At 37.1% G+C, this 24686-nt stretch overlaps 1 long non-coding RNA gene across 3 annotated transcripts in view; it reads left to right on the top strand.

Annotated features, from left to right (window-relative positions):
- The window catches only part of LOC115599879, a 36215-nt gene that overhangs the window by 6709 nt on the left and 4820 nt on the right, over positions 1-24686 (top strand). Inside the window, exon 3 of one of the 3 annotated variants that reach the window (XR_003988659.1) lies at positions 16443-16582. The exons of 1 other annotated variant lie outside the window; for it this stretch is intronic. This is a non-coding gene — a long non-coding RNA (uncharacterized LOC115599879). Of the gene's footprint in view, positions 1-8431; positions 8663-16442; positions 16583-24686 lie in introns of those variants that run through there. One more of the 3 variants, XR_003988660.1, reaches the window with a different exon arrangement.

Below are 24686 nucleotides of genomic sequence, written 5' to 3'. Positions count from 1 at the left end.
CTCTCCCAAATGCTGGAATTTTCTGCTCCCTCACTTTTGTAAACATGATGGCTCTTTTTAGGGCTGTGGTGTAAACTGGATCACAGCTGTAACATAAGCTTGCCTTTTTTTTTTTTTTTTTCCCTCTTTTGAAACATCTGGCATGAGGGAAGGGAAACTGATAGTGTAACTTCTTAAGATGGCTTTCAGTGCCAGAGAAAATGTTGTGTAACCACATCCTGGATAACCCCAGAGATAGACTGAGCTACAAAAGAAATTCTGGGTTCCCAGTGGAATCTGAGGACATGAGGTTGCACAAGGCTAAGATCCTCTGCTGTAGGCAATCAGGCATGTGGCAGTCCCACAGCAGACTGCCAAAAGATTGAGACTTTTTGGAACTATTCTAGCAGCAGTGTAAAGAGGTGCATGTCTATCTTTCAGTTGCTCTATACCTGGGCCTTCACAAACCTTTGTAACTATTCTGTCAATCAAAGGTTTTGTGAATAAATACTTGTAGTTGTTTTAAAGGTGATTTCAAGGTAGCTGGTTAACATTAGGACAGTCTCGTCCTGTGTCCCTGGAGCCTAACACACTAAAATGGTGTTCTTAGCATTGAAAAGATGGATCATGGAGTTACACTGAATTCCAGTGACTATTTTGGAAGCATGCTTGTAGGAGTAGGTGGGATGCATGTTAGACTTAAGTTTGTGATAACAAGCATATAAAAAAGTTAGTATGACTTACAGGTGCTGTGCGAAGTGGGTGTAAAAATTACATGGAATCTTCACTTTTCATAGTTGTGCACTGGCAAACCTGAAGGTAGTGTGACAAAATAGACTCAAGTCAGAGTGGAGAATAAATAAACCAGGAGGTTTATTTGGTTGAGGTGAATGAGATCAAACCAGTATAAGTCAGAACCAAATCAATTTGAAGTGATGCCTGCAAGGTAGGTGCTTGTGTGACTATAACACACATAGATGTACCTGAACTATCACAAATTTCAGCACCTGGAAGCCACAGCAGTGTACATTCCACAGGATACTGAAAATTCTGTGTTGCTTTTGCCGCCCAAGATGCTTCAAGTATATATGCTAACAGCGTTTAGAGGGATATCTTTAGACTGCAGCAGACTTAAGCTTACCCTATTTCTCTTGGGTTTTGGTACTTTTCCAAGTCTGTTTTCTAAGAGCCCTGCCACTTGCTCAGAGTGATAGCTTATCAGTATTTTTGCCTGTGAACTCACAAAACTGAGTTTTAAACTAATTTTAGAATGCTAAAAGGTTTTTCCTCTGTTTTATAAAAAAGATAGTAACATTTGTCAATTTTATTGTAGTTCTGCAAGTTTTGACACCATTTGTTGGAACCCTTGAGCCGGAGATAAAATTTTTTGAGTAGTTCTGTAACATGTCTTATTGTTTAAGACACTGTGCTGTGGTTAGAGTATTCTGTGAGGTGGAGAAATAACATTCCTTACAGTCAGACTTCTCAGAAGGAAGTTTGAAGCTTGCCATTACCTGACATTGCAGTGAATTAACAACATGACAATACGCTAGAAGACATTGTCTGTCTAGAATGCTATTCCTGCAGATCACTGTGGACTGCTCTGCCAGCTTCAGTGAAATATCTTTGAGCAGAGCAGCTTTATATGTTGATTACTTGAAGCCATTCCTCAAAATACAGAGAAGCACTTCACTTTTAAGCATCATGTAGGGCTCTTCATGTTTTGTGTTAATGTGTCAAACTACTTGTCTCTTTCTGTCACATCTGAGGTCTGTCTTGGCTCAGAAGCCTGGCATTGTTTTGGCTTGCCACAATGCAGCTGAAGTATTTTTCTGACTAAGAATGCCTAAGGGGAGGTGACCTTGAGTGCCCTGTATCATACTGTTAGAATCATCGGTTAAATATGTGTAGAGCTAGGAAAAAGGGACATGCAGGCAAGGCTGTATTGTCCCTGATCTTAGGTTGACAGGTGGTGAGTATAGATGAAAAGGGTTTCTTTAAATTACTGTTTATTTTAAAGAAGACCATTTGGTGGTGGTTATTGCAATTCTGCTAACGCTAAATCTAGTCAAATAATTTGACTTTTGCTTAAATAGAGGTACTGTAGCCACAGAACCGCAGGATAATTGAGTGTGGAGGGTATGTCTGTAGGTTTCTGCTCTAGCCCACAGAGAAAAGTAGGGTCAGTAAAGAGGTCAGAATATGTATTGAAGCTTTATGTAGTCAGGTCTTGAAAACCACCAGGGATGGAAACAACTCACCACTGCTGGGCTGTCCTCACAATGACAACTTTCTTCTTAGATCTTCTCTGAACCTCTGGTGTTTCAGCCTGGGCTTGTTGTGTTTTTGACAGGAAAGAGCCTGTCTCTGTCTTCTGAATAACCCCCTTGTTGGTGCTGGGGGGGGGGGGTGCTGTCAAGTTCCCTAAGGTCTCCAGGTGGAACAGGATGTGCTCCCCAGTCTATCCTCACAGGCCTGTGCTGGTGGCCTCTGCTGTGAACTAGTTCCTGTTGTCCATGTTCTTTTTCTGTATTGGGCATGATGGGTGGGATAGAGGTTGGACACAGAATTTTAAATTCCAGTAAGATCTGAATATTGACAATGTTCTAAAGAAAAGCCCGGACAGGAGTCAGTAAGAGGCTTTTCAACAGCCAAACTGGGCAGACTTTACTCTCCCTGTTTATGTATAAAAATAATAATGAGATTGAGGTACATTGGTTTTAAACTCTTGAAGAACATGGTGACCAGAAAAAAATCTGTTGATATAATTATGCAGCCTCCCTTCTTTAATGAATTGCTCAATTTGAAATGTAAAATGTGTTTTGATATATTTTTTATGTATCAATTCTTTAAAACTTTTGTATTTAGTAAGTTCAACTGTAGATTTTTCCTTTGTTTTGTGTATTTCTTTTCAATTTTCTAAATGCCATAAATAAGTTCATGCCATATCATGCCATAAATAAGTTCAAAATAACTTTTGAAAACTATTGCCAACATGCTTAATGTTGGCAATTACAACTCAAAGTCTAGATAGAACACATTAAGTTCTAATGCTAAATGCGACATGTGCCTGTTTAATTAAAAAAAAAGAGACTTATTTGACTACTCCCGTGGTTAAATATGTGGAACAATAGCTTAAAAAAATAAACATGCAAAAGAGTGATTTATATTAAATGTTCTCTTTAATTTCAGTCATAGTTTAAAGAAGTTCATTTGAATAAATCAGTCTTCCTTGCCCTCAAATTGCTGAGTACTTAATTGTACATAGTTTGTATGCAAGTCATACATATATTTATATTTGGTTTGTTTTATTCCCTTTGGTTCTGTAAGTTTTGCTGGCTGTTAGACTAACTGGAACTCTGTGAGTACGATGGCCTTTTGGTTTTGTCAAGTCATTAAATTTCAACTAGTTGACCAATGCTGACCATTCCATTTTGCTGGAATATCTTCCAGAGCTAGGTAAAAGGGTATTTGGTTCTTTTATCAAGGTGGATTCTTGCATTTGTCTTCACAAGTCACATTAGTTTTAATATTTGCCTTTTATAACAGCAAAAGGCAACAGTAACCTCTTTGCTTACTAATAAAGTTATTGGTGGAATAACCAATTGGTCCCCTTGAGGAGCAGAAGTGTATGATGAACTTGAACTTACGATATTATTTTGTCCCTCAAATTCTTTTATTTCTGACTGAGATATACTCTTGTCCTTGAGAAACCAATTATATATGTAATGCCTTCTGTTTTCACTTTTTTTTTATACTGCTTTTTAAATTCTATATTGCTGCCTCTATTATCAAATTAAGACAAGCTAAAATATTAGGCCACTTTCTTGGTTATTTAAGACTAGGTCAAAAGGAGAGAGAAGAAATTTTAAGTAGTCCCAAATTGTTAAGCAAAATATCTTCATCTTAATTCTTTTTCTCAATTTGAGAAATGTATACGTTAGGAAGCAGTAAGCATTCATGTATTACCTCTTTAGTGTTGTTAGTTGAAACTATCTTTGCTTATTTCTCATTTAGAAACAAACATGAATTCTCTTCTAACAGATAGTTTGTTGTAATCCTGTACAATTAATTTAGGATGATTATTTGTTGCTTGGTGCAACATTTTTCTTACCTTGACATAATTTCCATTTACTCACTGAGACTTAAGAGAAAGAAGCAGAGCAAACAGAAGTGATGGACATCCTTTTGCTGTCAGGAAAGTAAGACAGGAAATCATTCTCCCTGATAACACATTGAGAAGAAAGAGAGTCTATGGAAACAATATAAAAGCCTCACTGGCAGAAACATAAAAGATATAGCAACAGACTTAAATGAATTTGTAGATTCATTTGATAAGTTTACACAGTAGAAAAAAAGTTTTTTTTTTAATTGGTAAAAGTGGACTTTCTATTATGGATTGTATATAATAAGTTAACTTATTTTGAACACACAAAAAAGTCTTAGTAAAAGACACTGTGGGGAGTGCTTAATTTATCATTACTCTTTCTAGGTAGTTATGTTTCCTGTGCTATCAGAAAAGGAATTTTCTTCTTTTCCCACAGCAGTAAAAATGTTTTTGCTTTCCTCAAAATAGGGAAGCCGGAGGTTAGTTTACAGGCAGAAGCTGTAACTCAACAGGATTCTTGAAATAAAATGGCTTTAAGTAAGAAGGTTTTAAGTACCTGCAGAGATCTTTCTCTTCATCCCTCCAAATGATTGCCTCTTCTTTACCTTTGTGCCATCTCCTTACTATTCTTTTTCATAACTTTTCTGTCATATTCAGCTACTTTTCTCCTACTGTGACTTTCTTGCTTTCTTACATTTTTTCCTCCAGCCATTAGCTGTGCTGCTGTTTTCAGAGTCAAGGTTTGAAGATCACTTTCTGATCTTGACAGTAGTCAAAGTGTGACCTACTTGGAACCAAACCTCTGGGCCCTGATCCAGCCAAGTATTTTCTCTTTCAGTTTACATTGATGGAACAACTTTTTGTCTTCCTGGATCCATTGTTGTCTCTGGATTCTGCTGGAGCAAACTCCTCAGACAAGTTTTTGAGCACCTCTCAATGGGAAAAAATAAAATAACCCAAAAGCACAATACATTAAAAAAACACAAACTATATGCCAAATATAGCTATAATTGTAAGCTGGTCTAAACTATATTAAAATTGTCTGGGAGGCTGGAAAATTGATTTTCAATTGGAGGAGAACTGTTGCTACTTTTGATGAGGAAATTAGTTTTGATTTTTTGGAAGAAACAGATGATGAAAACTGGATTGTGAGAAGACAGTTCTATCTGCCCACTCACCTCAGCGGGCGAGGGTGTGGTATTGTGATTAGAATTGTGGAGAATGAGAAGAATCAGTATTTATCTGAAAGGAAAAGATACAAGCAAGAGGCTTGGCAATAGTCTGGATGGGAACTGATGGTTAGTCTGAAGTGCAGGGATAATGGGAGGAAGTAAAAATATATTGTGAATGAGGGGGAAAGAGCAGCTGACAGATGTAAAAGAAGTAAAAAGGTGGAAGATGGTAGATGAGTGGTTCCATACTGGAAATTCAGACTGTGCAAGACTTGGTGTGTGTCTTCGTAACCTTAACTGTTAATGTGTATGTTTAATTATTCCAGCAGTTATAGCTGGTTTGTTTTACTCAGCAAACACTGTCTTAACATGTACATGTGAACATTCCTTACTCATTTTTCACCAATAGCTTTTCAGTTTTTAAATTACAGAGTAAGCAGAAATATGTATTTCAGATTGTGATAATTTCCTTAGCCTGCGTAGTAGAATAAAGTAGCAGTTTAACCAGTTTATTGCTTTACTGTATTTCTGTTCTGCTGTCACAGGTGGCATACAGGATTAATTTTGTAATTGTAATTTGTGATCTCCTTTCTTTTTTGTTCCTGCATACTTTTAAATTTATTTTTCTTTTAGCTGTGTAAAGCTTTTAGCCAAGTTCCTTTTGCAGGCATAATTAAAATACCAGATCATAGTATTAACAATGGAGCAGTGAATTGCTAGATGAGGGTAGAACTGTCTTAGTTACCGGAGCCACTTTGTGCTCATGGATACATAATTGTACATGCAGTGCTTAGAGTAAAATGCTATACAATTCTGATGGTGTTTTTGTCACATTTAAACGCTGGCCTGGCAATTACACCGAGTAACAGATGCTTCCTATTAATCCCCCTCCCCTCCCTGAACAGCAGCTCTGGACCTCTGAAAAGGCACACTCATTCCCTTGACTGTGGTTTTTGTGGAGGCACTGCTGGGATTCCAACCCGGGATTAGCTTGGGCCCCGTATTGGGTGCCAAAAGTACAAAACAGAAAACTACGTTTATCCTGACCCAAACCAGGAGATTTTTCATGAGAGAGAATTGTTAGTAGAGTATCAGTGCGTACACAGATAACCATTTATCACTCTATTTAAAATTATAACTGCCTCTGGTTTTGGAATATGGGATTTAATCCAGGTCATGAGTAGAAAATTTCACATCCTTCAAAAATGCTACTGGAACCTTGCAAATGTATTATTACTTATGCTACCATTTCTGCTAGTTTCAAAACATTTGAAAAGTATTCTTGGTGTTTAGCAAGTAGATCATCAAAATGCTAATGTTGGACTAGTTCACACAAAGTCTGGCTTTGGTAAATCTCATTATATGATTACGGCCATACTTAAAGTGTTAAATGGTGTGTACAAATAATGAAAGAAATGTCAGGTCAGCCGTGGGTTACATGACCTCTGTGTGGGAGTGTCAGGTTTTATAAATTTGTCTCTGTTCCTTTGGCTTTTCCTTTGTAGCCTGGAAATCATGGTTGAACAAAGAAGATAATATTTACTGTCAAGACTATTATGAGATTGAAAATATTTATTTGCAAAAAATGCATGGTATCTTTATTCAATGACAGTAACACATTTTTTCATCTGCAGTTTTGTGTTTCTTTTACAAAAATAAAAGATTGAAAAACCACTTCATTTTTAGCTGACTTATAGTGCTGGAACTAATTACAGTAATATGGTAATCTAAATGTCACCATGGTTAAGTAGAAATTAATTGGCAGTACAGGAGTTAAAAAAAAAATTGGCAACACTACTTTTCATGATAGCTTAAAAATTAGTTTTCTAGAACCTTTTTCCAGATACCTTTTCTGTATGTATTTCTGGGATTTGTATAAATGACTTGTTTCCCCATTAGATGTCAGTCTCTGAGGGCAGCCTGTTTGAAGATAATCCTGTCTGGTTAAGTTCAGTGGTCACATAAACAGCCTGATCAATAATTTCTACTTTTAATAGATTATTTCAAATTACTGACTTGACAGCCGTTACGCAAGAAGACATTGCAGATTATCAACTCCAAAAGCAACTTGTATGCTCCTGAATGATAAGACAACAAAATACTAGGGGGAGCTGGCTTCTTTGTCTTCCATGGAAAGATGGAAATACCCCAAAGCTCTCAAAGGGGCAGAATAAGTTCCTTTGAGAAGTCCTGCGGCTAGGAAGGGAAGGAGTAAGTGGGAAATGGAGAATGCCCAAAATAAGAAAGGAAAAGCAATTTAAAGTGGGAAACTTTTACAAGATACAGCATAGCACAGGAGTATAAATTGAAGGGGAAAGACCAGAAGTGAGTGTGGGGTTTCTCTTTTTCTCCCTTTTTCCCTTTTGCCTTTTTGAGGGCAGGGAGAGGATTATGGTGTATTAAAGAAAAGAGAACTTAAAACCAGTGGGAAAAGTTGAAGGAAATTCATCTGCCAGTGTAATTATAGTTCTGCTGGACTGGAGCCTCAGCCTAAGTATTTTGTGGCTTTGCAGGCCTGGTATAAACAATAGAGTTGCATTTGTGTGGTAAAGGGAGAAACACTTATTCACTTGTCTGATCATACTACCACGCTGGAAAAGCTGGTGAAATAAAGGGCCAGTAGAGCTGAGCAAAGGCAATACAGAAAGGACAGAGATGAGAGCAATTGCAGCTCTAGGAAGATAATTGAACTGCTGTTGAGACAACTTTGTATTGGTAAAAGGAAAAAAATGAAACATTTCAGCTGTTTTGACCACAGTGGAAAATAGACTTGTTCCTGTGAGCATGCTGTCCGTTCACCAGCATCTGAGCACTGGCACGTGAAGCCCATGACTGTCCAGCTGTATCTCCCATATTAGTGATGTGACAGAAGCTTCCCAATATATCATTACTCACAAAGACATAAAAGCTGAGTATAAAGGAGAACAGCAGCAGGTGTTTACTGTTTTGGTTTGCTTACAGAGTAAAACTGCTACTAAGGTGAAGTAGAGATTATAATGGGGAAGAGGTTTGACAAGGCTGGAATGAGAAGATATGTGGAATATTAGTGTCATTGTTATCAACACTTCTCCAAACAATCCTGATAACTATTAACATAAAAGACTGAGAAGAGAGAAGGGTAAAAAAGAGAAAGGGTTAAAAATTTTGAGTACTGGCACTTCTTCTGTTTCAGGGACCTAGCAGACTGGTAAGGCCATACTACTGCAGCTGTTCATGGAAAGCTCTACAAGATGGGGTTTTCAATCCTACAAGGATCCTCTGCTGCTTGAGTTAAAGGTCAACTGGATTAACTTGAGGTTGAGTAACATAGATGGACAAGACTAGTAAGTTTGTCATTGGCTTGTTTCTAGTACTGGGTCTGGTTTCTAGTACCACTGCAGCAGTGATAAGGGGTAGGCATTAAGCTGACAAAATCCTTGCACCTGGCTATACAATCTTGTGATATTAGTTGAAGAAATTCAATGAAATGATGAAAAGAAATCCTGTTTTAGAGATACATAGAAGTGGATTTCATCAAAACACCATAGATTTTTGTTCGTGTGTATTTAAAAGCAGCCAAACACCTCTATTTAAAAGGTCCAGTAGAATCACTAGAAACCTAGGTATTTGAAACCTAGGTATTTGCCTAGTTTAAATAAAGCACCTAGCTCTTTTGGCACTTGAAAACTGAAAAACATGTTAGATTTATATGCAAGAAGCAAGTCAACAGTGAAACATGAGGAGTTAAGACTCCTCAATCTGACTGAGCTACAGCTTGTTTATTTTGATCCCTAATCTCTTTGCTGTCAGGACTCAAATATTATTTCACTGCTTGGGCTTTTAGTCAAAGCCTTATGAAATCAACAGAATTAATTCGAATGCTTATCTATTTTCATTTTGAGCTATGTGAACATGATAAACAAAAATATTTGTGTAATATGTGACTCAGCTAGCAGCTGAATAAATCTGAGCAGATTCTGTGTAGCAAGAATTTGGTTTTATATTAGGGCTGATTTCTGAGTTAATGCTGAGGCAATTAATAGGTTGTTCTAGACAGAAGAGAAGATCCAGTCTACTGGAGGCAACCACCAGTACATTTAGCACCCGGTAGACTTTTTTGAGAACATTTCTGTGTAGCAGGTCATGTTGTTTACTGTTAAAGCCTGAAAGTTCTAAGTGTAAGTTTCACGAGCTTCCATGTCCCAGCTCTTTCTTGCACTGTAAGTGAAGTGTTGAGAAGAGGCATGGGAAGGCTCCCCCAGTCATTTCTACTTGACTTGTACCTTCTAGTGGTAACAGAGGGGTAGGGAGATGAGGGCGAAGAGTGGACAGCACGAAGCAGCTTATGCCTCTTGCTTGTATTTATTGACAGATCCTGTTGCAGAGCTAGACATACTTTATTACAGTTGCAAAGTGAAGGAAAACATTTAGAGATTTTATAATTAGGAACATCTCTTCCTCACTAAAATAGTTATCTGAAATTGTTTCATTTTATTGTCAAATTGAGGGTACTTACTTGCTGGAAAATGTAACTGTGTCCTGGTGAAGGAGTGATTTCCTTCGTCTCTTCTACCTTTGTGTAGAATTAAAAAAGGTACTGTACGTTTTCAGGAATCAGTCCGTGTCTCTGCATTAACTTTGTTTTCCATTTACAGATTGAATTTGATGGCAATTGATAAATCATGTTAGCCCAAAGAAAGTTTAAAACTGAGCCAGGCACTATTTTTTTTTTACTGCATAGCAAATCTCCTAGGTAAGACTAGAATTTTTGAGTTACTGTTCCTTCTTTCTCATGCAGGTTTTGCTGTTTTTTCACAGACTTTTGCTAGTCAGGAGCTGCTCCACCAAGTTCTGTAATTGTGTTGAATACATACAACTTCAACAGTGACAACAAATGTTTAAAAATCACAGATTTAGTCTTTTATTCTTGAATTTTGCAATTGTTACAATTATAAAACCCATATTTTTATGATTGTAACTTATTGTCTGGTCTTCAAGCTAGGGTCATCTTAAATGCTTGTAACTCCTGCAGGGACTTTAAAACTTTATTCCTGCATTGGTTTTCAGCCAAATTATATGTAAAGGTACTCTGCCCTTGATTACTAAGTCCCTTGATTTATATAGTCCCTTTTCTTCTATGCATTAAAATCAATCTGTATGATGTTATGTGTGTATGTTTAAAGAAATAATCAGATCCATATATATGGGTAGCATGAGATTTAGTGATGAATGATATTGAAAATAATTGTCACTATGCCAGTAGTTAACATAACTGCTACTTTTCATGGCATACTTGATTGTTCCCTGGGTGTAGCCTGCATTGTTTTTGGGTATCTAACCTTGCACCTGCATTATTAAAAGGTATTTATTTTGAAATAAAGATTTTTCTAAAAGGGCAGTCATTTTGTCTGATTGTACTATGCCAGTACAGAGTTTCTTAATACTGGATCCATACTGGCACTGGAATGGCTCCAGTGAAGGACCTCCAAAGGTGAATGGGAGTGGAGTATTCTGTGTGTGGGGTACTGAGAGAACTGTGTGTTTCCATTGGGAAGAGTCTTATGACAACATCTGTTTGTTGCCTTCAGCTACTGGATGGGGGGCTGTAAAGAATATGGAACTGAACTTTTTTTTGGAAGGTACATGGTGTCTGGATGAGAGACAGCAGACACTAGTGAAAACATGAGTGACTTTTGTTGGGTATTAAGGAAATTTTTCTTCAGCAGGAGCGTGGTCAAACACTGGAACAAGCTGTTTAGAGATGATGTGAATTATTCAGCTGAATAGAGATGCTGAAAACTTCATTAGACAGGTGTTAGGCCTGGAATAATTTTACTCCGCTTTGAGCAGAGGTTATAGGCCAAATGACCACTGTGGGTCTCTTCCAACTATATTGGTCTATGATTTCCTATTATTCTTAAATTATATAAGCCTTTGTCATTCTGACATTTAATAGTTGTGTTGCTGTAGTTTTGTTTAGTTTTGTTGCTGTATGACAACAGAGTATTGTCTCTCAGAAAGAAAATACTTGCTTGAATTGCACCTGTGTATGACTAATCATAAGTCCAGGGTAAACAACCTTGATTATCTTTGATTCTGTGTTTGTAATTTGAGATTTTAATTAGTATTTGTAACAGTGTCTCTAGAGTATGTTTTTCATTTGTTTCTTGGAGCGGAATGTAAAGGGATACTTGGTTCAAATCCTTACAAAAGCTTGCTGAACCTCTACAGTTTTTTTGCTTAATTGAAGTTAACTGGTTGCTTTTGGCCTTTTCCTGGTATGAAATATTTTTAGATCTTCCTTGAGGTTCTTTCTAGGAGAATGTAGGCTTCCAGCCATGAACCAGCTTTTTCTTAGCTCTGCTGGTTTTCCTATAGATTTAGAGAAATCTCTCTAAATCTGTGAATTTCAGTGGTATGTTTATAGAGGGTACAGTTCCTTACCAGTGTCTGTAAGTGTAAGTGTATGTCCTTACAAGTGTAAGTATTAGGCTGAGGCATGTTCCTGCAGCATATTTCTTTGTACCTGTGTTATAAATCTTATGTCTCAAGTGTGAAAGAATGCAGAGAACTGATACTGCTGAAAACTTTAAAATGTTATTAACTGAAACTGGATTACTGAATGTTGTCACAGGAGAAGTGCTGACATAAGGGAACGAGTAGGAGAGTGAGAGTGGGACTTCAACATTATGTATTTCCACAGGTTTAGCCCATTGTGAAACCACTGTTCTCCAAGAGAACAAATTAGACTGCATCAACCCTTATATTAGAGACTTTTAAAAAAGTAAATTTAGTATTAGAATGACTTAATTCTAATTAGTTGAATAAACAGAACAACCTTAAGTTTGGGTGATGCTAAAACAGGAGTGTGGTTGTTTTTGTACACATTCTAAACTAGTTGAGCTGCTTGTTCAGCCCTTAATGTAGCTGTCTCTTTCAGGTAATTTTGCAAGTACTTTGCAATTTGTACTTGGCTCATTGGATTTTTATTTTTGTGGCATATTTATACAATGGGTATCTCCAATGTGTAGCTTTATTAAACACTTTAAACTGAGAGAAGAACAGACTGCTGTAGGTCTTGCTGTCATTTTTAATTTTTGTTTGTATTGGTTTGATTGGTGATTATTGTCAGGTCTTGGATTCTGCTGTTCTAAATAGGTCTGTAATTTGAGGTGGAAATCATGGGTATCCATATACATAGGCTAGGTATTAAGAATTTCTTTACCAAGAGAGTAGTCAGGCACTGGAACAGGCTGGTCAGGGAGGTGGTGGAGTCACCATCTTTGGAGGTACTTAAAGACTTATGAGACAGTTCAGGACATGCTCCAGTGGGCGTAAGAGAATGTATATTTATTTATATAATATTTAATATAAATATATAAATATATAAAATATATATTATGCATTATATAATATTTATATATATTATATTATATTATTATAATACAATAATAATATTATAATATATAATATATAATATTATTATATAGATTATATATTGTTATAATAATTATAATAATTATAATTAAAATAATATAAATTATATATTATATTATATATTATATTATATATAAATATATAATATTTATATAATATATATATTTTTTGTTTTATTTGTATTGGTTTTGTTTTGGTTTGTTTTTTTTGATGGTGGTGGTGGTGTGCTGTGGCGATGCTGATTGTTTGACGTGGTGATCTTTGAGGTCTTTTCTAACTATAGCACTTCTGTGATTCTGTAGTTCTTTTATTGTTACAATGCTTATATTTAAATATACCTGCTTAGGTTTATTTGAAAGTTTGTCTGCTTCTTCATGGGTCTTAAATGGTTTATGGGTCTGTGTATGTACTGGAAGGCTAGCATGTAGAAGAGTTATTCAGAAACACATCCTGAAAGATAGAGAATATCCTTTGGACTTGATCAATTACACATTCATAAAAAAATTTGTTTGAAGTTGCAATAATGGTAACACCTGTCTCCCCTGCTTCCATGGCTTTGCAAACTGCTCGCTTATTTCAGTACTGTAAATTGTGTTGATGATTTCAAGAATGCCACTTTTATATAAGAACTTTTTCAGAACTCCAGCTCTTCAGAAGAATCTGCATTCTTCTCATGTTAGCAAAATGCCTAGCACTTGTATATGAGAATTAGATTAATGTGTTTGTGTGATTTTTCTTGTGGTCTGTCAACTTTTGTGTGTGCCACATATGCATACCTAATATCCTTATCTCACATTATTAGCTGCTGCCCTACTGCTGTTTCAGATAGTCTGTGTTGCCTAGTTCCCTCTTTGAGATGCAGGCTTTCCAATTCATGCAGCTCTCTCTGCTGGTCAGCCTTTAAAAACAGATGTACTTTAATAAAAGCACAACCAGGCTTTTTCCTTTGGTGTATTTCTGCCTTTTCCTACTTAAGGCTGAGGAAGTATCACTGGAGAATATCAGTTGCCACCTTCTAGTCTGTTCAAGATCTCTGAATACGTCTTTAAATTGTATAATTTTACCTCACCTCATGTTGTGTTACAGTGTGAGTTGTTGTCCTTTTTAAAAGGATTTGCAGTCCTGCCTGATTTTTCTGCTATGTTCTGTGTCTTCCCTTGGGAGGGAAATGACCTGCTTGCTTTCTCTCCTTTTCCTGCCCTGCTACGGAGTACTTTGTTTGAGTACTTTCTTTGTTGTGTGACCATGGGCTGGTCACACTTGGTATTTTCTACCAACTAGTCTGAAAACATCTGTCTCCTGAAAGTAAAATTAGGAATTATGTGGGATCATAAGGTTACCCATTTGGGGTTAGGGAAAACAAAAACAAAAGTATCTCTAACTTAATGCTAGAACCTGAATGTCTTCCACTCTGATAATTTTTACACTCTCATGTTTAGAGTCCAGAGGGATTTTGAGAACTGTCAGCCCTGCATAATGCCTATAAAAAACTATATATTTTGAGAAATTTTTGTATTTTAGTTCAGCTAAGTGCATCCTTGCAACCCCCTGAAAAGATGGTAGAATCTGTGCTATACAATTGATACGCTAGACAGATATCTACCTGGAATAGTCATCTAGCAGATAACATCACGTGTCTGCATATTCCTACAAAATGGAATATGCTGAGATTTCTTTATTTTGTTCAAGCAGCCTACCCTAGTGATGATTTCAATACAATAACATCTTTATTCTGAACCTAATACTAATTTTGAGTGAGAAATAAGCACTTAATTAATCTTATAGTGGTGCCAGAGGCCTGGAGTCTTGCAGATAAAAAAACCTCCAACACCCAGTATGTTTTTCTTAACATAATACCACATATGTTTTATGAGAACCTGTTCCCTGTTATGTGTCATCATTATTATAAAGTCAGATAATCAAAATCAGTTCAGTCCCATTCTGTGTAGTTCGTTGCACTTACTTTGTGTGTTTTAGTTAACTTTTACTTGAATTGTAAGCTTTGTTTGCCAACTTCTACAGTTCTTTAGTATAAGGACAATGGATGAAAAAGTTGAACCTGCTTTGCAAATCAGAAGTATACAAGTAAGAGTGTGTTAGCTCTTGTTTTTCTCTGTCTTAGATTCTTTGTGAGCAGGAAAACATGTAATTTAGAAACTCAGTAGTACTCAAATTTGTATTTGTGGTCTCAGAAGGCTGGTAATCATATCCCGCCTTAGAAATTAGTACTCAGTGCTTCATCTAGTAGAAACTTTTTTGTTTCAACTGTATGAAAGAAAACAAAAAAGAGCATGGCTGTTAGGAAACTGAAATATTGTCAAGGTCCTATAGAAGTAAATGACACATAGCAATTCATATGTGCTTTGAACAAAAAGTGTTAGTAACCTTAAATATCCAGATGAAAATGTCCAGTTCGTTGTTGTGATAGCATTTATCACTCATCAGAAACCCATCTTTGTAAAATCAAATAATTAAGAGAATGAATCAACCTTTATATGATCCACCCCACTGATCTGGTGTTCACAAACTTAAGACTTTAACAAGTATACTCACTTAGGAAAGAACAGTAACACTGAAGTTACTGCTCACCGGCAGTTGCATCTGTCCTATGGGAATTTCTCGAGCCAGTCAGGTAGCTTTAATTATGCAGTAGTTTCCTCGTGTATTCTTCTAGGTATAATGAATGCTTGTGCAGCTTCAGAGAAGCACTGTACTTGGCTGAGGGCTCTTGCTGCATAAGTGCAGAATGTAGAAGAGCAAATTATCTCAACTCTACACACAAGACAGTGTGCAGCAAATACAGCCAGATGAGGGAGAAGGGCAAATAAAGCCAATAATGGTTGACCTGACAGGCAGCACTTCAACTATTCAGGGATTTTTTGTTGGTTTGGTTTGGGTTTTTTTGGGCGGTGGGTTATATTAGAGTCTTAAGATAGAAACTAAATGCAAATGAATAACTGGTATGATGGATGTTCTGTGGAGAGCACCTTTTGGCAAGAGAAGCAGTAAAGAACAGAAAGGAAATCAAATGATAAGTGGCCAGTGCTGTGGAATGGGCGGCAGGTAGAATTGTGGGGCTGAAGATTGTAGAGGAGGGTTCCATTATCTGAGAGAGCAGAACATTTGATGAAGTTTGTTAAGTTCCTCGTTTGGCTCAGTGGGACATCAGACAAAGTTAGGAACCCCAAAAAAGCTATCCAGTGGTCACAAGCTGGAATTTTCTGGGCTGTGAAGAGAGCTACAGGGACATACTTGGAGATGAGGGTATTGTGGTAAGGAAATTAGTGGAAGATGATGAGTAGTAATGTTGTGTACTATGATAGATACTAAGAGCAGGGCTTAGGGCATTGTACAGAACATTAAAAAATCATCTCTCTACATTAATTACCCCAACAAAATGTTAATATGTGTTGTTTTTATTAATAGTTAGAAATTATTGTGATAATAATTTTGCATAAACATTAGCATTAGAAACATTCAGATGTTCGATGTAGATACGGTATGATTAGGCAGTGCAAATTAATGAAATCCATCATCTGATGGGATAAAAATGCATTTACTTATTTCACTTTGTTTCAAAAATACAATGGAAGTATTTTATTCTTTTAAAAATCTTCTGAATGTTATAATCTGATAATATTTACTAGTGATGATCCGTCACTTTTCACTCAGAACTGACTTAAAAAAATGGAATGCAGTGGTGGCTTTCTTCCTTTGTGCACTATGCCAAGTCTTTTAATTTTTTTTCTTCTTTCCCTGCTTACCAGCTGCCAGTATCTTTCTTCTGCCAAGGAGCTAAAGCTTTTTCCTTGTTACACATTGCTGACCCTGATCAGTGCCCAAAATGCTGCTGTAGACTTTGGTAGCGACATGTGAATGATGCTGCTGGGAAAAGGATTACAGATACAAGGTAATACACCACTAGAGTGAATTATATGGGGAAAGAGTAATGAGTGGAACCAGTAAATAAAACATATTTGTTGTAGAGAGTCTGTTCTAAAATGGCAAAAGAAGGAAAGTAGTAAAATGTGGTAAAGAAATCTTGAAATTATTAAATAGCACCTGTCACAATCACAGGTAAGAGATTTTCCAAAGATACAAGAATATAAGGAAGTCTGGAATGCAATATTAACAAGGACTAGAATAGTTGTACTGAAAAGAACCTGGTCAGCAAACAAGCACTTGTTCTAAGTCTTTTCATGTGTTGTTTCTAAAGAACACAAAGATGAGAAAGATGAGTTTGGATTCATCCTGGCATAAGATGTTGGTGAATCTCAAATCACTGGGAAACTGCACTGGGAAAGTACTGTTGTACACTTGCACTTTTCCTAACTAATCTCTTTACTCAATGCTCATTTTTGTCTGCTGCTAAAAGAAGAGCTAGCTCTGCCTTTGGTCCAATCCTGTATGCCTGTTGTGAAGCCATTAAACAAGCAAATGCATTGAAAGAAAAAAACAACGAACTGGATGAGAATTAACTCTCAAACTTATGTTTTCCTATTGTAGCTAAGGTGCTGAATAAATACAAGTAGCAGAATTGCTCTGTGGGCAGTTAAAGCACAAAGGTAGTCTGAAATCACAAAATAGACTAAATACTGAGGCTGGCTGAGGAAAGACCTCTACCTGTTGGTCTTAGAAATGACTCCCAAACAAGCTCACTGGACCGCTGCCAGTAAGCAAAAGGCACATTTAGAGCTGATTGCTCAGAAAAGCAAAAGATGATTAAGTGTACAGAGTAAGCTTTGTGTGCATTAAGTCAAAATCACTCCAAAAGTGCTATAAATGTGTATTTCTACAGATTTAGAAGAACCTTAGTTACTTTAGCTAAGTTCTCTAGAAATATTTCAAGACAAGCTGTATTTACAGATGTCAGAATGGTTGCTATATAGCAGTTTGAGGAAAAGGAAGAAGGAATATTAATATAGCTGAAAGAAGTGGAATTGGTAGGCTAAGGAAGAACTGCTTTATAACTGATGTGAAGAACTGAACCTTTATTTCATTGTTCATTGGTTATCATAGAGTATATTTGCTGGTACTACTTAATGTAGAAGTAAAAGTAACACCTTGGACTATGAGAATCAAGAGTCATTTAAGACCAGAGAATGGGGCTTCTTAAGAAACAAGCAAATATTGAGGAGCTTCAGTTTTTTAATGAAGAAAGATACCTGTGCTGAACCTTCGGTGAAAAAGAAGGAAAGGAATGCAGTTAGCCAAAGGATGTAATACACATGCAACAAGTAATGCATGCAACAAGTAGCTTTTTGATGATGTGTCTGTCAAAAAACCATGTCTGTTACCTCTGTTAGTACGTTCATGTACTTGGAAGTTCCATGGCCATAAGAACTAACCAACTTCACTAATATTGTCTATGCCAGTTATCAGTCTACTAGAGGTTTTATCAAAAGCTGGTATTTTTATCTGGCATGTATACAGTGGCCACTGGACTTCAAGCATCATTGTGAGCAACACTGGAAGAACTGTTAAGTAGTAATAATTAATTAGGAAGTTATTAGGCATCACTCAAGAGTTTCTTTTCCTGTACAGCAGACAGCTGAATCTGGGCAGTAGTCACTAGGAAATTCATACTGTGTGCTGGTAATGGAAGGGAAATTTGAATTAAATTCTTCAAACTTATCAGTACTCTAGGGAAACCCTTTATCACAAAATAGTTTTGTGACAGTTTGCTGTGGTACCTAGTGATCACAAAGGTGGTACTTTACTGATCATAAAAATTACATGCTATTAATTAAAGAAAACCCACACTAATCTTGCAATATAGGCAAGTACTTGAAGTAAAAAAAAAAACAGTTGTAATCTTTAATTGTCATTCTTTCCAAAGGCTGAAAAAAATAACTACTTGAAAGGCAGATACCAATCTAATTTTCCATAAATCCATCATTTATATCATGATGGCACGTAAAGCAGCTGAGGGGAGGAGTACCATAAGTGTGTTTACTTAACTTTAGCAGCAGCTTTAGTGAATAGCTAAAACATACACCGTCCATTGTGGGAGTGTTTGCTCTGTATTGGATATCACACCTAAATAAACAGGACAGCCAAGAAAGGTCATAGAAAGATCAGTGTTAATGTCATCAGGTGAGGTTCAGCTAATTGTGCTGTCCTTGCTTTTAGTGCTTCTGAACATGCAAGCTTCTTTCTCCTCGAGTCTCTGCTTGGACCTCTTCAACTTATGTATGGTTGCAAGGTGTTCAGACTCGTATTTCAAAACCAGGGTGTGTTGAGGGGGGAAGCTTTGGGGCAAGAAACCAGAAAATGACAAGCAGCTTCAAAAGCTGCCTGGGAGCTCATAGTCTATCAGTACCACTAGTGAGAGGAGCACTGAAACTCAGTAATGATTACATGTCTGTTTGGCTAAAGAAGAAATCGGCTGACATGGTATTTTATACACTTCTTCAAAGATACACATAAAACCACTGGAAGAGCTGGCACACCTTGCTGAAAACTGTTCATATTTAGTCTGGGTGTTTAAAAGCTCTTTGAAAAACTGTGAAATATCTTGTGACCAGGAAGAAGCAAAACTGATTAACCTGAGCACATATTTGCACAGACTGCCCAAGGCAAATTTGAACATCTATGAAATCCACACATGTGAGCTGGTGGACTGTGCAGAACATTTCTTCAGTTCTATTTTGTATGCACTTGGTAGACTGCCAGATGCTTATAATAATTCCTAGTTTGCCTCATTGTATGCTCTAGGTGATAAGAAAATAGCACAGTTACTTCTGTATCTCTCCATTATGCTTCAGAGTGGCAGATCACTGAGTACCTGGCTGGATACACAGGGATTAGAGCTGCTTTGTTCTTCTGGAGGAGCGGTTTGCTACAGGGGGTAGATTTTGGGTTTCTTTCAGTGAGACTCGTCTCCACAACAGGTGGCATTTGTCAACAGTTAAGAGTCTAAATATTCTTCATTCTGCCATTGGGAATACACACACATCATGACTTCTTGTGCTATGCTAGCTCAAGTTTATTGAGAAGAAACAGTTATTTTACTGCTATTTTTACACACTGCACAAACAATGGAAAGGTTCAAAAGGTGATTTCAGCATTTGTGTTAACTTGGACTTGCTCAAGTGCTCTGCTGAAAGACTCAAGTGCTCTCTCTTTTTTCTCCCAAGAAAAATACACCTTACGTATTCTTCCCACTTTGTCTGGGTTTTTTTGTTTAAAATAAGATTTTATAGGTTTCATTTTGTCTACCTTCATAAGAAAAAAGGTCTGCAGATGCTAGAGAGTGACATTTGTCATTTATGATCAAAGGCAATAGCTGCCCTTGAGGTGTCTCCCATTTACTCTTCAAGTGCGAAGAGGAGGAAATTACTGAAATCCTTGTCTTCAAAATCCTCATCTCTCTGAGGCTTAGCAATGTGATTGAATCCTCCTCCAACTTTTTTCAGCACTTTTTTACTTATTCTAAGGGAATAAGTAAATATCATTTGGAGTGTGCTGGAAGAACCAGGCTAATATTTGATAAAAATAAAAAGAGTAATTTTTCCTTCCCTCCAAAAAGGAGAGGAGGGGAAAAAAACCCATCCAACCTGTGATATATTGTTATCAGCTTCTTATTTCTGCTTATGTGTAGCTATGATTTGGACACAGTGGGAATCCTGTGGTATGGGGTATGATCCTTTACAGTATCTCTTTTGGTAGCCTTGGATGCTGGGCAGAGCCGCAGAACATGAGGGACCTGGGAAAGGAGAGCCATTGGTGCGGAGTTACATAGAATTGGTTTACTTCAGTGAGTTCCAGACCTGATTAGGAGGGGCAATATCTGCCAGAGATGCGAGAGGAATGAAAGAGTCACAGAACCAGAGGATGGTTGGTTAAAGGGACTTACAACTTGCTAGGTTTTTCTGTCATTTGCCCATGCACATTTCATGCATTTTTCATCTTACGCATATTAGGGTTATGCCTGTCTAGCAGTCCACTAAGTTTAAATTTGTTTTAAAGAATTTAATTAGTTTTTAATTAATTTTAAACAAGGTGGTGTAAATGCTAAATGGCTGAGGTTATTTGTTTGAAGTTTGAGTTGAGGTTTGAGCCTGGTTCTGTACTCAGTTGTGGGTGGGAGGTGAGAGAGGAGAATTTCTCTCTGTTACAGAAGCTTGGTGGGGAGGAGGAATGGCGATGGGGAAAGAGGAAAAGCAGCTGACTCTTGAGATGTATGAGCTCAGATTTGGCATACTAAAATATGCTTTTGACTAATAACACGTTTGAGACTTGAAGGCTATTCAAGCAATGTTCAGGTTTTTGAGTAAGGGATTCTCAAATCTTGATAGAAGATCTCTCATTCTGCTGTAACTGTCAGTTTCTAGTATCTGTCATCTTGTTCTCTTTTCTCTTGATTCTCATTTTTGCCCAATGATTTTCTTCTTTTTCCTGTTGCACAATCTTTCTTCTTTCTGTCAGAGACTGTACAACACATAAAATGGGCTGAAGTCATTAGGTGTGACTCAGCTGCTGTGCCTACTATTACTTAACAAGACACAGTCCAAGAGAGGGCTAATTTGGCACTAGGAAGTTTCTACATCAGAGACAATGAATCTTTTGCCAGAGGATGAATCCTTCTATTGTACTGTCTTGATATCAACAAAAGCGTGTAGCTAGTAAAAGGAAACATAAGGCAAGACTCTGCAAAATAATTCCTATATTATTTTAATTTTAAGGGGTCTCTAAGATCCTTTATCGATTCTGAGAGCCATCAAGCTACCTTAACTTAGTTTCTTAAAAAGAAAATGCTTTACCACTTAAAGCAATTCTGACTGAGTCTTTTTTAAGACTGGCAGAATCTGTCCCAGCTTATACCGTCCTTACCTTTGGTCATGGTGATGTGTTCTGCTTATGTGAGGTGGTTTGTGAAGTCAAATGTTAAGTGGTGATAATGTCTGTGAACAGACTCCAGGGCAGTCAGAGGTGAGGCATCTCCTAAATGAGATAAACTTCACTTAGAATCATTATCATTTGGGTTGAAAGGACCAAAAAGGTCATCTAGTTCCCTCTCGATAGACCAGGTTGCTCAGAGCCCCAGCCAGCCTGGCCTTCTTGGGACCAAGTATTCACAGCTTCCTTGGACAATCTGTGGCAGTGTCTCACCAGCCTCAGAGTGAAGCATTTTTTCTTAATATCCAATATTTTCTTAATATCCAGTCTTTCACTTTGGAACCATTAACTGTTGACCCACCACTAGATGGCCTTTTAAAAAGTCCCTCCCCAGCCTTCTTGTAAGCAACCTTCAGGTATTAGAAGGCCACTGTAAGGTCTTCCCAGAGCCTTCTCCTCTCCAGGCTGAACAACCCCAAATCTTTCAACCTGTCTTCATAGGAGATGAGCTCCAGCGCTTCGATCATCTTTGTGGCCCTGCTCTGGACTTGCTTCTGCAGATATATGTCCTTATGCTGTGGGACCCATAACTGGACACTTCTTTTAGAACTTATCAGTCTTGAATGAGGAGAAAATAACAAGAACCCATTCCCATTGAACTTGTTTTACTTTCTGGTTGGAATAGTGCAGAGGCATTAAGTCTATGCAGTAGTGACATTTAGACTGGAATCTACCACTGAGCCACTAAGAATCTTATTTCTGTCGAAGGCATGAGGGGTATCTTGGACACCCGTGAGGTACTGAACTGTACACCCTCACGCTTTTATAGAGATGTTCACAGTACTGTCACATTTGTTGCCTAGCTCTATTCACTCAACTCTGAGAAGTAATTGAGAATGGAAGTCTTAAAACAGTTTGCAGAATCATTGTGTGTTTTTACTCTGAGACATGTTAAATATATTGCATATGTGTCCCTCTTAATGCATGGTTTGGAGTTTTTTCATTCACATGCCCTTTGTATTAAACTCTTTGTGTTCAGGTGAGTTTCTTTTTCTTACCCCTGCCAGAGGTTTCTTCTGAATACTAAAACTGAAGAAGGAAACTGAAACAGTGTGTATAGAGAAAGTTATGGTAAGGATTGGAGTTTAAAATAGATATTTTTTTTGCAGTGTTTTAAGCAGTTTGGAGATTTCAACAGCACCTTCTTTACAGTGTTACTTAATTTTTCAACAGTTTACCTTCTTTGAAGGGTATGATGAGGTAATTACTTTTTTACAATGGAATTTGACAAAGAATTGTGTTTAGATGTGATCTAACAGTGGCTTATAGCATTAACTTTGGCAAATAGTTTAGATTCTTACATTTGTCTTACGTGTGGAAAGTAAGAAAGGTGACTGTTTTATGTACTACTACTGAAATGCAGTGTGAAAGTATGAAATTACTACGTATAGATACAGAGGTGTCCAAATAGGTGGATATTGACTAGAATAGTGGAAATAATCTCATGGGACTGAGGCTGTGTCACTGACAGAAGCATGTTCTCTCTTCTATAGCAAAGCTGCTTCGGGGAGTTTGTTTTTAAGCAAATTTGATACCAAAGAAATCTATCAGTGATCTAAAAAATGTAGGCCACAATCTGGCTTCTCCTTTTCTTTAGGTGGGTTTTTTTTTACATTTTCTTTTTGTCTTGAGTGCCAGTCATAGGGATGCAATTGTTCTGTGACCGTAATTGCTTTGACAAAGTGAAATTCAATTCACTTATTATTTGGTCAACTAGTAGACAAATACTGTGATGTTTGGTTTGGACCTAGGTGTGGGTAGACTGTTTCTTGTATATACTAGTGGTCAAAGTCCTTACTAAGTACCACTTAAGAAAAAAAAATCTATTTTAAAAATCATGTACTGATAGGTCAGTAGACGTGGCAACACTTTAGGGCAAGAGTGGGAGAGGGGATATACATTTATAGATACTGGAATGCTTGGTCACAAATGGTCCATTCAGACATTTTAAATTCCTGCTTAGGATTTTTAATTGGGTTTACTTTACTAATTGGAATATACATTTAACAAATAGAATATAAATATCAGTATATAATATGTAGTTTGCTAGGGTACATAATCAGGAGCATGAAGAGATGAGTGACCATGGTCAGTTTTAAACTTATAGTTGCTTTCAGAGGGTATGAGCCATTTGTCTTATACCTGAAAATAGACATTATAAACCTCCCAGAGTGACTAGTTCAGTTGGAGACATGTCTTACTTGGTGTAGTTTGCAAGCTGCAAAAACACTTGGCTGTAATACACTGTGTTTCAGTTGTATTCTAGACATAGCTCCAGTTTATCTAATCAAAACTAATTTTATTCAAGAAAATAAAAAGTGTCAGATTATGCAATATCTTGGGGTGATCTAGCTGTTTGGTTTGTTTGGTTGGGGTTTTTTTTGCATCACAGTCACATTGTTTTTGTCATCTCTTGGTTAGCTGCATATTAAGTAGCGTGGAATACTTAATATTTTTCTGTTTTGTCTTGGGAAGTGGTTCTTAAGTTCCACACCCTGGCAGAGAGGTATGAAACTTTGGCAGAGCTGAGGTGAGGCTGCAAATAAGTACGTATAATATGCTGAAAAGTTTTGGAGAAAACTGAAGTGGTTTGTGAGTCTGAGTGATCTAGGAAAAAGCCCATCATGGTCTGTTATTTAGAGAGTAGAATATCAAAAATTTTGAACAGATCACCTTGGGTAGATTTGAATTTCTCATCCAAAAGTGGGTGGGAATATACCACCTTTAGGCAAGATTGAAACAGATTTCTGACTTGGAGTGGGGTCTACCAGAAAGAAGTGGTGTTCCAGTGTGTCTTGGTTCACAGCAATGGGTGACAGATGCTACTGCAGTACCGTCTGCAGTTTTCCTCATTCCTCAAATGAGTTTGAAATGTAGTTGAAAGCCCTGGACATAAGGGTTCAGAGGGCAAGCTTGTGTTGGAATATGACTTACGTGCAGAGACATGAGTGTTTTTATTTTTCTCCAATTTTCTGTCAGCAGATAGACTTAAGGACAGTTGAATACATGTTCAGTGGGAATTTTGTAACAAAACTTTCCATGAACAACTTATCAATTTAAAAATACTACCATGCTATAAATGTTTCATCTTTATTTTATAACTTTGATAA

The sequence above is a fragment of the Calypte anna genome, chromosome Z (genome assembly GCF_003957555.1).
Source record: "Calypte anna isolate BGI_N300 chromosome Z, bCalAnn1_v1.p, whole genome shotgun sequence".
NCBI lineage: Eukaryota > Metazoa > Chordata > Aves > Apodiformes > Trochilidae > Calypte > Calypte anna.
Note: the sequence above shows the minus strand (reverse complement) of the source record. Positions and strands in the feature narration are given on the sequence as shown.